The sequence below is a fragment of the Xenopus tropicalis genome, chromosome 8, assembly GCF_000004195.4.
Source record: "Xenopus tropicalis strain Nigerian chromosome 8, UCB_Xtro_10.0, whole genome shotgun sequence".
NCBI lineage: Eukaryota > Metazoa > Chordata > Amphibia > Anura > Pipidae > Xenopus > Xenopus tropicalis.
Window position 1 is genome coordinate 31,024,380 of NC_030684.2, and position 16,922 is coordinate 31,041,301.

At 46.4% G+C, this 16,922-nt stretch overlaps 1 protein-coding gene across 1 annotated transcript in view; it reads right to left on the reverse strand.

Annotated features, from left to right (window-relative positions):
* Positions 1-14,018: 14,018 nt before the first annotated feature.
* The window catches only part of LOC101732742, a 147,657-nt gene continuing 144,753 nt past the window's right edge, over positions 14,019-16,922 (reverse strand). Inside the window, exon 10 of the mRNA XM_031892117.1 lies at positions 14,019-14,420. The gene's annotated coding sequence lies outside the window, so the exon portion shown is untranslated. The remainder of the gene's footprint in view (positions 14,421-16,922) is intronic.

The following is a 16,922-nucleotide window of genomic DNA, read 5'->3' on the forward strand; positions in this document are numbered from 1 at the left end:
AAGTGTTTAGTTTAGTCCCCTCAGAGCCACAGTCTGTAAATGATTAATCCACTGATTCACATTGTAGCAGCATCTTATGTCTGTCGTCCCCCCTCCTGGGAGGTAGAGTATGGTCTGTGCCCAGTCAGATTCCCAAATTGTGCAAAGTGTTGTGCCACCAGTTATCCCAAGCTTTACTTATGTTTTTGTTATCCTAAGGGACATTAACCTTAGTCACAGTCTTTATAAGCAACAGCCTTTTTAATGGCCGTCCTATGCCCATTCATTCATATAGTGCGGTAATAGCCTTTCCTACATACATCAAAGCTTGAAGATTAAGTTGATCTTGATCCTCTTGCCCAAATGGGGGAAGTCAAAACCGTCACCAACAAGTAATAAGCTGCACAAAACACAGCGATGGCATTTATAGCAGCCCTTCTGTGGGTTAGGTACCCATGTACCAACCATGTACCAACCATGTACTAACCACGAACCAACCACGCACCAACCACGCACCAACCACGCACCAACCACGCACCAACCACGCACCAACCACGCACCAACCACGCACCAACCATGCGCAGTGGGCACCAGCACAAACTAGTAAATCCCACAAACTGAGACCTCGGCAGAAGCCCAGAATAGGTATTTTATATTCACCAAAGGGCAGTTTTCATCCAAGGAAAATGATTGGACAATATTAGTTCACAAACTGCCTTAGGGAACTGCTAGAAAATGTTACAATGGGAGATAAAATGAAGGTCTTAATCCTGTGAACTAACTACCATAGGAGGATGTTAGCGGCAGCCCGACCCAACCCTGCCGGAACCCCGACCCGACACCCCCCCCCCCACGGCAGCCTAAAAAGACCCCCCCACTCTCCACGGCAACCCAAACCGAACCCCCCACGGCAGCCCGACCCGACCCACTGCAGCCGGCCCCGAGCCCCCTCCCACGGCAGCAAGGCCCGACCAGACAAAACCCCCCACAGCGGCAGCCCGACTTCCCACGGCAGCCCCACCCGACCCCCCACCCCAACGGCAGCCCGACACCCCCACCCCCACAGCAACCCGACCAGACCCCCACCTCACCACAGCAGCCCGAACCCCCCACGGCAGCCCGCCCCGATCCCCTGGCGGCAGCCAGGCCCGACTAGAAACCCACCCCCGCGGCAGCCTAGCCCGACCAGACACCACCCCCCCACCGAAGCAGTCCGACTTCCCACGGCAGACCAACACACCCCCGACCCCCCCCCGGGGCCGCCCAACTTCCCACAGCAGCCCGACTCCCCCCACGCCAGCCCGGCCCAACCAGATTCCCCGGGCCAGGCTGCCGTGGGATGGGTCTGGTTGGGCTGCCGTGGGGGGAGGTGGGGGTCGGGCTGCCGTGGGGGAGGCCCCAGCAGCCCGGCCCAACTAGACACCCCCCCCCCGGCACTCCAGCCCGACCCCCCCCCCCACGGCAGCCTGGCCCGACCGGCCCGACCAGACCCTTCCCATGGCAGCCCGGCCCGACCCTTCCCACGGCAGCCCAGCCGGCCCGACCAGACCCCCCCACGGCAGCCTGACCCCCATCACCAGGACCTGACCAGACCCCCCCAACGGCATCCCGACCCGACTCCCCCTGCCACCATGGCAGCCTAACCCCACCCCCCCCACAGATGACCAAACATACCCCCCCTGGCAGCCCGGCCCGACCAGACCCTTCCCACGGCAGCCCAGACCCCCCCACGGCAGCCTGACCCGACTCCCCACGACCTCACCAGACCCCCCACGGCATCCTGGCCCGACTCACCCGCCCTCATGGCAGCCCAACCCTACCCCCCCACAGAAGACCCACCCGACCAGACCCGACTCCCCACAACCTGACCAGCCCCCCCCCCCCACGGCAACGCAGCCTGCCCAGCCCGACCCGACTCCCCATGGCAGCCTGGCCCCACAAGAAACCCCCACAACCCCACCCGATCCCCCCCATGGCAGCCTGGCCCGACTCTCCACAGTAGCCCGACCCCCCACAGCAGCGCCAACGGACCCCACCCAACCTGACCCAATCCCTGCCACGGCAGCCCAACCAGATCGTCCCCCACTATAGACCCGTCTCTACAATTGCGAGCCGCGGCAGCGCGACCCCCCCCCCCAACTCAATATATCTTACAGAAACTCCCCCCCATGGCAGCCCAACTGACCCGACCAGACCCCCACCATGGCAGCCCAACCCGGACCAGAACCCAACCCCAGGCAGCCCAGCCCCCCCCCCCCCCCCACAGCAGCCTGACTCGACTCCCCATGACCCCCCCCCCCCATGGCAGCACAGCCAGACCAGACCCTACCACTGCCCAGCCCGACTCCCCATGGCAGCCTGGCCCCACAAGAACCCACCCGATGCCCCCCATGGCAGCCTGGCCCTAGACTCTCCACAATAGCCCGATCCCCCCGCCCAGCAGTGCCAACTGACCCCACCCAACCAGACCTTCTCATAAATTACGATCCGCCAGAGCTGCGCGACACCACCCCGCCCCAGCCACACCCAACGCGACATATCTCACACAAAGCCAACAACTATTTTTAGCAAATACCCACATCGATAACTCACCTACATCCCTCTGGCCCGACAACACAATCGCACTTCTGATCTTGGCACTGCGTCAATAATTAACAATCGCGTCATGACTATAGAGTGGATTTACTAACAAGTTCTTACAGTTGAGGAGACTGTCTTTTCCTTGTATGCAAATAGCAAAGTGTATTCTGGGATCTCATTAAAATTAATACCCAGAATTCCACTTTGCTTACATGCTTACATATTTGCCAGTCTCCTCAATTGTAATGATATGATAGCCAATCTACTCTCCTGGGTAGGAGTCATATATAGTTATTATTGGGCTGCGTAATGACTGGGCCTTTTGGCTAAGGATTACATTATGGTTCATTCCTAGCCTTTCCTTCTGCTGGCCTATAGGCCCTGGAGATAAGGGATGGGAGGGTTCAAGGAGATATTCTTGGAGCAGTTTAGGCTGGGGGATCTGAAAATAACATGGGTTATGTATGCATAAAGATGAAGTGTTGGAATATGTGTAGCTTTTTTTAAGCGAATGTTATTTGCGCACTGGATGATGATGTAAGGCAGACTTCAACAAATAATATAAATAAATGTCCTTATAAGGGTGAATTGGGTATAAAGCTCACCAGGCTAAACCATCCCAGTGCCCATATCTAACCCCATCCCAGAGGGGCCCCTAACCATATAGTCTCCTGAAACTTACAGATATTGGTTTAGGGCAAAACCAGTCAGCTCTAGCCCCCGGCACCACTATAGCCAGGCCCAGTCTAACCCTGGGATTTTGGTTATACCACATTTTAGATTATTATTACTATTTTTACCCATTCTCTGCTTTGGTCGGTAGGGGGAAGGATATAGGGATCTCTTATATCAAAACACCAGTTCAAATCCCGAATGGGAAAAATTTGGATTGGAAACGAAAATTTCTGAAGATCGCAAAAATCACGAAAATGCTTACGAAAAAATTGTATTAGTCACGATAATATCGTATTGACGATCTGAAAGTCACAAAATTTTCGTACCGAACTATCGTAAACAGCGGCAAAACCAATCCGATTTTTTCACACATTCGTGGATAAGTAAATGTGCCCCTTAGCCTTACGGCACAGGGGATTCTACTTCCTGCAGGCATTTTGCTCGGGGATAAAGGGCTTTTCTGGGCCAGGAGGCTTCAGGACATTTGGCCAGCTAGTCCTGCATATATTGGCTTTTCAATTTTTCAGGCCGAGTCATTGCCCCCTTTGAACCAGAGTCATACTGGGCCACTGGGAAAAATCCCGGTGGGCCCCAGCTCTAGTGGGCCCAGGTGGCCCAGACCCGACCCTTGCCGGTGCTCCCTCTGCCCGACCGCTGCTTCGCTGACGAGTAAAATTTACGCGCTTGCGGGAAAGATGTCGGGTGGGGGGGCCGTGCAAGGGGGGTTAGGGGGGCCCTGCGGGGAGGGGGGGTTTAGGGTCGGGGCCCCTGTGGGGGGGGGTTAGGGGCGGGGCACCTGCAGGGCCCCGGGGGCGGGAGGCCCGGTGGGCCTTTCACCCCCCAGTCCGACCCTGGTTTGAACAACTGTTGAAGGGTTGGGAACGTTGTTGGAACTGTATGACTGTACATATTAATGTATGGGATATTTAATATGGAGCAAACGATCGATTAGTTCATTAATCAGCTTAATAGAGTGATTAGATTTGAAATTATGACTTTACTGCGTAAAAAGTACAAAGAGTGGTGGTAAATGGAACATTTTCTAATTGGGCCAGTGTGGTTAGTGGAGTACCGCAGGGGTCAGTCCTTGGTCCTTTGCTTTTTAACTTGTTTATTAATGACCTGGAGGTGGGCATAGAGAGTACTGTTTCTATTTTTGCTGATGACACTAAATTGTGCAAAACTATAAGTTCCATGCAGGATGCTGCCGCTTTGCAGAGCGATTTGACAAAATTGGAAAACTGGGCAGCAAACTGGAAAATGAGGTTCAATGTTGACAAGTGCAAAGTTATGCACTTTGGTAGAAATAATATAAACGCAAACTATCTACTGAATGGTAGTGTGTTGGGGGCATCCTTAATGGAGAAGGATCTAGGGGTTTTTGTAGATCACAAGTTGTCCAATTCCAGGCAGTGTCATTCTGTGGCTACTACAGCAAATAAAGTGCTGTCTTGTATAAAAAAGGGCATTGACTCAAGGGATGAGAACATATTTTTGCCGCTTTATAGGTCCCTGGTAAGGCCTCACCTTGAGTATGCAGTGCAGTTTTGGGCTCCAGTCCTTAAGAAGGATATTAATGAGCTGGAGAGAGTGCAGAGACGTGCAACTAAACTGGTAAAGGGGATGGAAGATTTAAGCTATGAGGTTAGACTGTCGAGGTTGGGGTTGTTTTCTCTGGAAAAGAGGCGCTTGCGAGGGGACATGATTACTCTGTACAAGTACATTAGAGGGGATTATAGGCAGTTGGGGGATGTTCTTTTTTCCCATAAAAACAATCAGCGCACCAGAGGTCACCCCTATAGATTAGAGGAACAGAGCTTCCATTTGAAGCAGCGTAGGTGGTTTTTCACGGTGAGGGCAGTGAGGCTGTGGAATGCCCTTCCTAGTGATGTGGTAATGGCAGACTCTGTTAATGCCTTTAAGAGGGGCCTGGATGAGTTTTTGAACAAGCAGAATATCCAAGGCTATTGTGATACTAATATCTACAGTTAGTATTACTGGTTGTATATATATAGTTTATGTATGTGAGTGTATAGATTGGTTAGTATAGGTTGTGTGCTGGGTTTACTCGGATGGGTTGAACTTGATGGACAATGGTCTTTTTTCAACCCTATGTAACTATGTAACTATGTAACTTACACGGGATAATTTCATATCGCTCAGAGGTTGGTTCCCACAATCCGTTTGGCCATTTGCTAAGCGTGAGAGTCCAACCTGATTGGTTGGTAGCCTCGCACTCCCGGCTCTGAATAAATTCATGTGAGAATGGGCTTTGGGTTTGTGTTGTTCATGAAGCCCAATAAACACTTATAATAGTGAATTGTGTAGATGAGGGGATTGGGCTGAAAGCCAATAACATGTAATGGGGCTGCTGGAGCCGGTTCTGTACAGTGATGCTCAGAGGGTACAGTTCCGGCTAGAGAATCCGTGCGGATATTGCTGGGGCTCAGGGGTAATTGTGTTGGGCTGAACCCCCCGACTGTTCCTCCCCTTCAGCTTCTTATTCTTAGTGCCCCCAATTTTCTAAACGCTACTCCTCCTACAGGTTTAGGGGTACAACACCCGAACTCCCCACACTTCTTCGCCCTATAGCGGAGCTGGCTGCTTGTGCTTTTCTAAGGGATCCCACCCCCCGTGCCGATCCGAACCCCCCAATATTTCCATTGACTTTGACAAGGAAGATTTTAGAACTACTGCCAATCTTACAGCTTTGAGGCGACACTCCCCAAACTTGAATCACACAGTCATGGGCTCAGCCTGAATGAAAATATGATGATTGTTGGATGCCCAAAAGTGGGCGGAGCTGTGCACTGCCAATCAGAAATCCAACCTGCTGCCAGTCTCACAGTAATAACGCCGGGGCCCCCAAACTTTGCAGGGTTAGGCACCAGGTAACTGCGGTTTAAGGAAAAGTGGGCAGAGCCACCAACAGCCAATTAGATTTTATGTAATGACTTTTAATGGGGAAATCCAACTTCTGTAAGATGTCATAGACTGTCACTATTTATTGGGCCTGTGGGGCTGTTTTTATTTTGAATCCCAATCCAGACCTGTCTCTGTGTGTTTCCTCAGGGCACTCTGCTTTCCTCCCACACCCCCAAAATATACTGGATGGCTAAATGGCCCTTGATAAAACTGACCCTAATATAATAAGGACTTTATGGCACACAAGAACGGATGAAGGAATTCTCCGGCCGCTGTTGAGAGGTATCAGGGTGAAATCTACCCATCCCCGTTGGTCACAGGGGGGTGACATAATAAGTAATGACAGGCTCAGCTGATGAGTTTGGGCACAAAAATGCCATCATGGTGTGGCAGTCGCCTGACTGGTGTGTCCCACTGATACACAATTACCAATTCCTCCCCACTAGTGGCCCTACACAGATCTGCCTGAGGGGCAAAGTAAAGTTAAGACACATCACTGCTTGTATTTGGTTACTATGGGCAACTGCACTGAGCTTCCTGTCAGTCTGGGGCCCATTGGGAGAACTATCCAGTGACTAGAGCCCATAGAGGCACTGGCTCCTGATAAGCTCAGCTGTCAATCACTAAGTTCCAGAACACTGCAGCCCTTCTTGATAACAAACAACTTTCCACATACCTCCTATAGATTTTACTATACTACAACTCCCAGGATTCCCTGCAAGTCACTTGGAACAGAAAAGTGGGGGCATCCCTCATCTAGGCGAGTTCGCACACAGGCGAAACCCAGACATATATAGGAGGGGAGTTTGGTTAGTCCTACGGGGGAGGCATAAGTAGATGTCCTAGTGGGGGAGGTACAGTGTGGGGTGAGATTAGATGAGCTGTGCTAGGTTTGTCTGTGGGGGGGTATTTGGCTCTAGGGAAGTGTGTGGGGAAACTAGACCTCTCTATCAAATGTGAGTGGGCTGTGGCAGCAGGGGAGGTCTCTGGTTATGGATGGGGGGCTGTAGGTGTGTAAGTAAGGCATTAGACAGACATGGGTGCCCATTTTGAATTCACCCAAATGTGTACTTTCAAAAAAGATATGGTTTTGGGGGGTCAATGTACTTTTTTGTGTTGTTGCTCCACAAAAATGCAGTAAATGTGTTGAATTTTCAGAATCTAAAGTGATTTGTATGCACTAACTTCCTTATGGGGCCTCTAAATGCCAGATACATCCGTGATCCTATGCACAATGGGCATCAAACTGTTGAGTGGGCCCTTGGCTTTCATATTTAGGGTGTGTTTTCTTGGTACCTAATATTATGTGGGAGATATGATGCTTGAAAGTGGAAGCTTTGAGACAATGTTTTATTATTTTCATATTTTTCTTTTGGAAACTGCTAAACTTAGAAAAGCATTGCTGTTTGGTACTTAGGAGTAGAAACACACGGTTACCCATTTAGATTCGGCAGAATGTGTACTGTTCAACAATATATGGTTTCCTGGAGTAGGGCTAATGTTCCGGGATTTTGGGCTTTGGAATGTAAAGTATGCCGTATTCTGCTGTAATGCTTTGAAAAGTTGGTAAATTACTGCTGGGAGTTTTTGATCTATAGAAGTCAGAAATCTCCATAAAACTATACATATCAGGTATTGGCACGTTCGGGAGATATGAGGCTTTCCAAATCAGTTGAATTTTTGTCCATAAAATAAAATATGTTTCTGGTATAAATTCCCATATCGTGAAAAATCTTGTTCCAGAAGTGGAAATACACAAAAACTGAGCCAGATGTGGAAAGCTCAGGTTCTCCTGAAAAAACGATATATATCTTTCCTACCTAAACTTGCATGCATGCATATAGCCAATATACACTTTAATGGCCGCCCACATGTCCAGGTGAATGTGTACAATCCATATACATTTGCGCAGGCATCCAGACGCACCCATACCATACACACTATATGCATTGTTATGCCCGTATGTCTAAATGCATATGTAGCTCATACTCCGTATCCATTTGTTTAGATGCATACACAGTAGTCATATACACCTGCATATTCTAAAATAGATGACTTCAATATACACAGCCTTAAGGTGGCCATACATGTAGTGATTTTCGATATTTTGTCTTGGTCGCATGAAAGATCGTTCCCACCGTCAACAGATGTTCAGGGCTGAATCGTCAGATATGGAGGTAGAAACAATAGAAATTCTACCTCCTTCTGCCAATTCAGCCCTGAACAGAGATTTTGCTCGGGGGCCATTGAAAATCTTTTCACCTGACCAGTTAAAATGAGTCGACCAATATCCGCAGCCTTTTGCGATATCGGTCGCCTTGTTGAGCCGCCATACACGCACTGTATATCGCATGAAACGAAGTTTTGTACGGTATCATTGGTGCGTGTATGGCCGGCTTTACACTTGCATACGTATCCAGAAGTATCTGTGGAAGCCATGTACATGTGGACGTGCATCTAGATATATACCCATATCGGGTACTTGGGAAAGCATGTGATTTCCCAGGCCTCGGCTATGGAAACCTCTCGTATGGCTGCTTTAGAAGTGAAGTCTTCTATTGGGCAAGAAGATAGCCAATAACACCCGAGGAACAGCTCATTTACACATCCGTTCCTTGGTGAAATAGGCTTGTTTATGATTTGATTACATAAGGGGCATGCAGGGATAATGTTTAGGACTTTGCTTATCCAGTGGCTTCCCTTCCCCAGATAAAGGGGTGGTACCTGCAGACCCAAAGATTGGGCAGCCATGATTATATTCCCCTTCCAGCATGCAGAGGGAATAAACACCTTAGCATTCTGTGCTTCTTCCCACTTTGCTCCTTGTCTCCCTCACTTTCTACTTTGCTTTTTCTCATCCCTGGTGTGAGGTTCTGAGTTTCTATCAATGTCATTGCCATAAGCCTTAATTCTCATACCACTTTATTTCTCTTCTTTGCCATTGCCTGCTCTATTGCTTATTTATTTCCCTTTTGGTCAATGTGCCATTCAGTATATGGCACCCTGCGCTACATCAATGGGCCCATTCTATTACAAACCATTACTAGTCCTTTTTGCATAGGAAAGGTGTCACAACACCAAAACCCGCTGAATGGCCCAAATGCCTTAGGAATGGCTCACACCATCATCCCCTAGATCGCTTTGATTGCTCCATCCGCAGCATTACTAGATTTACATGGATAGATGGAATCTCCGCTTGAAACAATGTTGCTGGATACTTGGCTTCAGGGAATGAACAATATAACAGGGACTTATCACGCAAAACACTTTAATGATTTTATACAAAGGCATAAACCTGCCCTCACTCCTGTATGGAAAATGATTTCACACAATAAATCATAAAATGCTTCAATGTCTTTTGTCATTGCTTTTGTTTTCTAAATTTCAGTAGGCTATTCAAAGGTATTTGCTGATTGGTTGCATTTCTAACTGCATTTGTGCAATTTGGCACCTATGTTCATAAATGAACCCTTCCGTGCTTTCTTCTGCCCAACTTACTTCACCCTTCTCTTAGTTATCCACATCTTAGCTGTGCTGGAAAAAAAAACCAACAGGCAAGGGAAAGCTAAAGATCCCAATTGGCAACAATAAGACAATAAAAGCCCATTAATTGTTAAATATGGCACAATTTGGTGGAGAATCCACTAGCCAGCAACCCTTGATAGAATCACGTGCCTTTTCCCCTTTTATAGAGTTACTGCACTACCCCTGGGCAAATGGAAATACCCCCCCAGGGCATAAGTTACACTTCCATTACATTGGATAGTTAACTCATTACACCCCTACAGTTATATCTTGGGGTGCAGAATGCGACATCAACACTAAGGGGCCGATTCATTAAAGCACGATTGAGAAAAATTCATATTTTTTCTTATAAAACATTTCGTAATGTCCACGATGAATGAATAACAAAATTTGTCATTGCAAAAAGTACGACTTTATTTAATTTCGTTAAAATTCCACTACTTTTTCGTAGTACATTCGTTCTTCCGGGAAAAAGTCATACTTTTTGCAAAGACTACGAAAATGTAGTTACCAAAGCTTGAATGAATATGTTTTTGCCAGGTTGGGACTGTGCCATCGAGCCCTATGGGAGGCTTCCAACATCATACATTTTGTTTCAAAGCCGGAAAGGTTTTCATGCCGTTTACGATCATTTGGATCTGAAAATTTCGTGACTTTTGGATCGCAACTACGATATTTTCGTACGACCAAGGAAATAATTTTTGTGACGTTTCTGAACATCAGAAATTATCGTGGTTACTCCGAATTTTTCCCAATCGTGCTTTTAACTAGCGAAAATTCATGCTTTAATGAATAGGCCCCTAACTGTTGTGTTCAGCCTTTCAGTGTTAAGGCTTCCGTAAAGTAAATGAAATCATATATTCTGGATATAAGATTCCAGAAACAGGGAGCACATTATCTGCAGCTTTCTGTAATCTTATTCAGCAAGGAACATCTCATCCCCAAACACAGCAGTAAAACTACTGCAGGCACAGCACAGCACCCTTTACATTACTACCAGTAGTAAAGACACAGATGAATATACTACATCTCCCTTAATTTGAGGTAGAGCAAAAGTACAAATGCAAACATTAATCTTAAAGTCTTTATAGCAACTATCAGACCACTTTACGTGACTGTGGTATGTTGGGACAAAGCAGAATCTTCGGTCCTGGTTTCGGAAGGTCCTCTATTGGTTCTTGCAGTGGACGTGTTGTCGCTTCTCGCAGGGCCGCCATCAGGGGGGCACAGGGCGTATTTAACTTTAATCAACTCCAGGCCTTGTCATTGGTCGCGCCCCGCGCGCATGTGTGACGTTAGTACACATGGGGTGCAACCTTATAAGTGAAGTGAAGATGCAGCGGGGAGCCGTGTGACTTAATGGAGTGCGCTGCCGGAGGAAGCAGGAGGATTCTGGGGGGGGGGGGGGGAGCTGGAGGATGCTTGGGGGGGCCTGGAGGAAGTAGCAGGATGCTTGGGGGGCCCTGGAGGAAGTAGCAGGATGCTGGGGGGGGGAGCTGGAGGATGCTTGGGGGGCCCTAGAGGATGCTGGGGGGGAGCTGGAGGATGCTGGGGGGGAGCTGGAGGATGCTTGGGGGGCCCTGGAGGATGCTGGGGGGGAGCCGGAGGATGTTGGGGGGGCTGGAGGATGCTGGGGGGAGCCGGAGGATGTTGGGGGGGTCTGGTAACGGAAGGAAGCAGTAGGGGAGCAGGAAGCAGCGGGGAGCGGGTCATAGTATGAGGACACTGGGGGAGGACCACCAATGTTTTAGGGGGTCCCTGCCCTGTCAGCAATGCAAAATGTAAGCCCTGGCCACCAATGTTTTAGGGGGCCCTGGCTACCAATGTCTGTGTGTCCTTTGTATTGATGGGAGGGGTCACTGGGGGAGGGGCCATTGGGGATGTGGGAGAAGGGGGGCCAAGAAAATTTTGTTGTGAGGGGCCCCGTGATTTCTGATGGCGGCCCTGGCGTCTCGGACCTGGTCTCCTTGTGTGTCATTGGTCTCAATGTTTCCATATATCACTGGGCCAGTGTCTTGCTGCATTGGTACTTTGTCTGGCCTGAGCCTGGCCATTGCTACTTTGTCTGGCCTGAGCCTGGCCATTGCTACTTTGTCTGCTGCCTACCAGCCCGGTGTGGTTCCCATCATTACTCTGTCTGCCCTCTGAACAGGAGTAAGAATCCTGGCTTTTCAGTCATAGTATCTCTTTTGGTTGGCTTGGTGTCTTTGTAAACAAGAGGGAACATTCTGTGGAACTTTTGGTTTCAACACAGATGCTGATGCTGCAAATTGGATCACATAAACCTGCCCGTCTCTGGGCACCTAGGGCCCCTGGCGCAGCGCTGATGGGCCGGCATATGCAGTAGAGTGAAAAGAAGAGAATGCACGATCCCATGAAATCGCTACTACAGAAGTACCCTGGGCCAACAGGAGCACCAGCCTTGGGTATAAGTGGTCTTCCGGATAAGGGATCTTTCTGTAATTTGGATCTCCATAACTTGTCTGCTAAAAAAAATAATTTAAATATTTAATAAACCCAATAGGCTTAATAAGGATTCATTATATATATATAATTATATATATATATATATATATATATATATATATATATATATACAGATCAAGTACAGGTACTGTTTTATTATTACAGAGAAAAGGGAATCATTTAACCATGAAATAAACCCAATAGGGCTGTTCTGCCCCAATAAGGGGTAATTATATTTTAGTTGGGATCAAGTACAGGTACTGTTTTATTATTACAGAGAAAAGGGAATCATTTAACCATTAAATAAACCCAATAGGGCTGTTCTGCCCCCAATAAGGGGTAATTATATCTTAGTTGGGATCAAGTACAGGTACTGTTTTATTATTACAGAGAAAAGGGAATCATTTAACCATTAAATAAACCCAATAGGGCTGTTCTGCCCCCAATAAGGGGTAATTATATCTTAGTTGGGATCAAGTACAGGTACTGTTTTATTATTACAGAGAAAAGGGAATCATTTAACCATGAAATAAACCCAATAGGGCTGTTCTGCCCCAATAAGGGGTAATTATATCTTAGTTGGGATCAAGTACAGGTACTGTTTTATTATTACAGAGAAAAGGGAATCATTTTTAAAATTTAGAATTATTTGCTTATAATGGAGTTTATGGGAGATGGCCTTTCTGTATTTCGGAACTTTCTGGATAATGGGTTTCCGGATAAGGGATTCCATACCTGTAGTTTATTCTAAACGTACCCATTAAATCATGCAGGTACTTGTGCCCCAGACCTTTCAGCATAGGGAGTGGAAAGCAACTGTAAAATAGGAAAAGGTCAGCACTGACATGGCCGTGTGGTTAAAATAATACAGAAGACGAGTGTTTAGGAATAATATTAGGGATTAATATCTATATAATAACATGGACTCTTGATCTTCTGCTTTTAAGGAGCTCAGAGGGGTTGTCTGCCTTGTGTCCCCAATAATAGTACTAAATATTTGTGACATATTTGCAGTATATAAACTAGGGGTGTCCAGTCTGCAGCCCCCCTGATTTGTATAGAACTAGAACTGCCCTGGAGGGTTACAGGCTGGGGGGCATCAGCCAATTACCCCTTGATCAAGGATGAGCCTTGCAGGTGCCTCTTGCCCTGTTTTTACTTGATGAAACGTGTAATTCTGCAGCTTTGCCAACCCGAGCTCCTACATGTACAGCGACACCTCCCAGATACCGACTATCCCTCCATTCCCAGGCACCGTCACTGGATTCATTTCCCTCCTGTTTCTCTCTTTGTTCAATACTTCTCAGTAATATATCGTTACATATAAGGTGTAAGTAACTGAAATAACAGCACCCATTTAGTATGTGATGTATGGAGAGCCAGGTTTCCCTGGGAAATGATTTTCAGTCCCATTAAAGAAATATGGCCTATTCTCATAGCAGTAACCCTTCAGCATATAGTAACTTTTTATCAATATTGTTCCTTTGCTTTCTGGAACTTAGAAAAACTATCCCAATGCTAAGTAAGAAATCAAATAGTTCCTTCCTAGGGAGGCAATTGGGATAGGCTGAGTACTGCAACCGCTAATACCCATAGGGCCAAGCCACCTTAGGAGACTGACACTTTTTGTGACCCTGTAGTATTGGCCACTTTTTGTGACCCTGTAGTATTGGCCACTTTTTGTGACCCTGTAGTATTGGCCACTTTTTGTGACCCTGTAGTATTGGCCACTTTTTGTGACCCTGTGGTCTCCACCCAACCCACGGCTTCCAACTCCTCCCATCTCTATAACATGTACAGAAATGATTTACCAGTGAGGAATTGCCCCCAACGCATACTAATATATGCAATATAAATGATACAAACAATTGCATTTTAAGATTTATTTGAACACTTTTTAACACAACTACATTTGGTGTAGGTTAAGGGGAATGGGAACGGGTGGGAAAGGGTGAGGGTTATATTAACTATTTTGTTTAACTACTGATTTAATAGATCTCCCACTCTTCAAGCAGCACTGCCACAAACCAAGGACTCGGGTGCCGTTTCTGGACATTTCTGAACATTTTTACGTTAATAATTATTATTAAGTGAGGACATGAATGGGTATGGGTGGGGGTGGGAAAGGGTGAGGGAGTCTATATTTGTATTTAGCAATATTTTCAATTCTAACTGCCTTCTGCCTCAAAACATGTGCCACTCTGGAGACGGCATTGCCAAAAATCCAGGTCTCAGTTGCTGGCAGGTCAAGTTCTTCACATTGGCCCGACCTACAAAGAGATAAATAGTGAGTGACATTTTGGTTGGTTCCCACTGTGGCCTCATCCCCTCTGCCTCTGTTTAACTATTTAAACTTATGTAAAACCAATGTTTGATATATTGATCATATGTTTAAATACAACAATCTACAACGAACATTCAGACTGAAATTGTAGAATAACGGGGCCTGGAAATCATACAAAACTGTCTGACTGATCGAATAAATGGCCGATCGCCATAGAACGAATGTTATTGGAACGATAATTCGGAGCCCACACACGGTCTGAAAATGGTACAATTTTATTGGTGCGTGTACAGCCAGCTTTACATGTTTACATACTGTATGTACATATTGAGTAAAAAAAAATAAAAAATAAGGGGGGGTTTTATACAGAGGGACCAATCTTGGGGTCCAGACACACAGAATCCCCTGTATAAAGCAATTCTTTTAGGCATCTTGAATGATCCCGGGACCAGAAGTACCTACACCTCAACGTATATACTTCATCAAATGTTAGCTGAATTAGGAGAAAAGTTTTAATATACAGGTAGGGGATCCGTTATCCAGAAACCCGTTATCCAGAAAGCTCCAAATTATGGAAAGTCTGTCTCCCATAGACTCCATTTTAATCAAATATTTCAGAATGTATCTCTGTAATAATAAAACAGTACCTGTACTTGATCCCAACTAAGGTATAATTACCCCTTATTGGGGGCAGAACAGCCCTATTGGGTTTATTTAATGGTTAAATGATTCCCTTTTCTCTCTAATAATAAAACAGTACCTGTACATGATCCCAACTAAGATATAATTACCCCTTATTGGGGGCAGAACAGTCCTATTGGGTTTATTTAATGGTTAAATGATTCCCTTTTCTCTGTAATAATAAAACAGTACCTGTACTTGATCCCAACTAAGATATAATTACCCCTTATTGGGGGCAGAACAGTCCTATTGGGTTTATTTAATGGTTAAATGATTCCCTTTTCTCTGTAATAATAAAACAGTACCTGTACTTGATCCCAACTAAGATATAATTACCCCTTATTGGGGGCAGAACAGCCCTATTGGGTTTATTTAATGGTTAAATGATTCCCTTTTCTCTGTAATAATAAAACAGTACCTGTACTTGATCCCAACTAAGATATAATTACCCCTTATTGGGGGCAGAACAGTCCTATTGGGTTTATTTCATGGTTAAATGATTCCCTTTTCTCTGTAATAATAAAACAGTACCTGTACTTGATCCCAACTAAGATATAATTACCCCTTATTGGGGGCAGAACAGCCCTATTGGGTTTATTTAATGGTTAAATGATTCCCTTTTCTCTGTAATAATAAAACAGTACCTGTACTTGATCCCAACTAAGATATAATTACCCCTTATTGGGGGCAGAACAGTCCTATTGGGTTTATTTAATGGTTAAATGATTCCCTTTTCTCTGTAATAATAAAACAGTACCTGTACTTGATCCCAACTAAGATATAATTACCCCTTATTGGGGGCAGAACAGTCCTATTGGGTTTATTTAATGGTTAAATGATTCCCTTTTCTCTGTAATAATAAAACAGTACCTGTACTTGATCCAAACTAAGATATAATTACCCCTTATTGGGGGCAGAACAGCCCTATTGGGTTTATTTAATGGGGATGTTCTTTTTTCCCATAAAAACAATCAGAGCACCAGAGGCCCCCCCTTTAGAGGAACAGAACTTTCATTTGAAGCAGCCTAGGGGGGTCCCCAATGTGGGGCCTTTCTGGTACTGGGGGCCTTGGGCAAATGCCGTCTGTAGTGGGAAGCTACCACTGGCCCCAGCAGGGCATTTGGCTCTAAGGCTGCCTATCCGTTCTGTAATATGAGCCATAACATTACATGTATGGATTCCGTGTGCAGCAGGTACTTGGGGTTTCCAGTCGCGGGGCCCCGTCTCAAGCTTTGGGGGACAACAAAACTTACACTAGATTCATCAAAGGGTTCATGGAGGATGATAATGTGTGGGGACAACAGTGAGAGTGAGGGGCAGGGGGGGGATGTACAGGAGTTTGGTGGAGGGATAAGGATCATGGCTCCCAGCACAGAGTTTTGTAAAGGTTTAAAAACCCAGAGAAACCATTTTTATACCCAATTCTGCCTATTCCTACTAGAAGTCCCAACCTATTTGGGGGGGGTTTACTGCCGTGTCCATTCTGGCCCGTTACTGCCGCAGGGCCCCTAACAGCACCATAGTTTATCCCTCAGTTCCTTGGGGATAGGGATGAAGGGATTTAGGCAGCAGAGGGCTGTTCATTTGCCGGTCTCTGGCTGCTCAGGGTCAGTAATACAATATATAATCACTTTATGGCAGGGAATGTAGAATTTCCTCTTTAGTTATAAAATGCTGTGCTGGCAGGCCTGCCTTGAGGAATCATGGGGTCCCATACGATTTAGCTAGCAGGCCCCTCCCACCCTGGGTACTCCAGCTATTGCTCCGCCTTTTTTCTGTGTCCCCTGGGACCCCAAATAAATAAAAT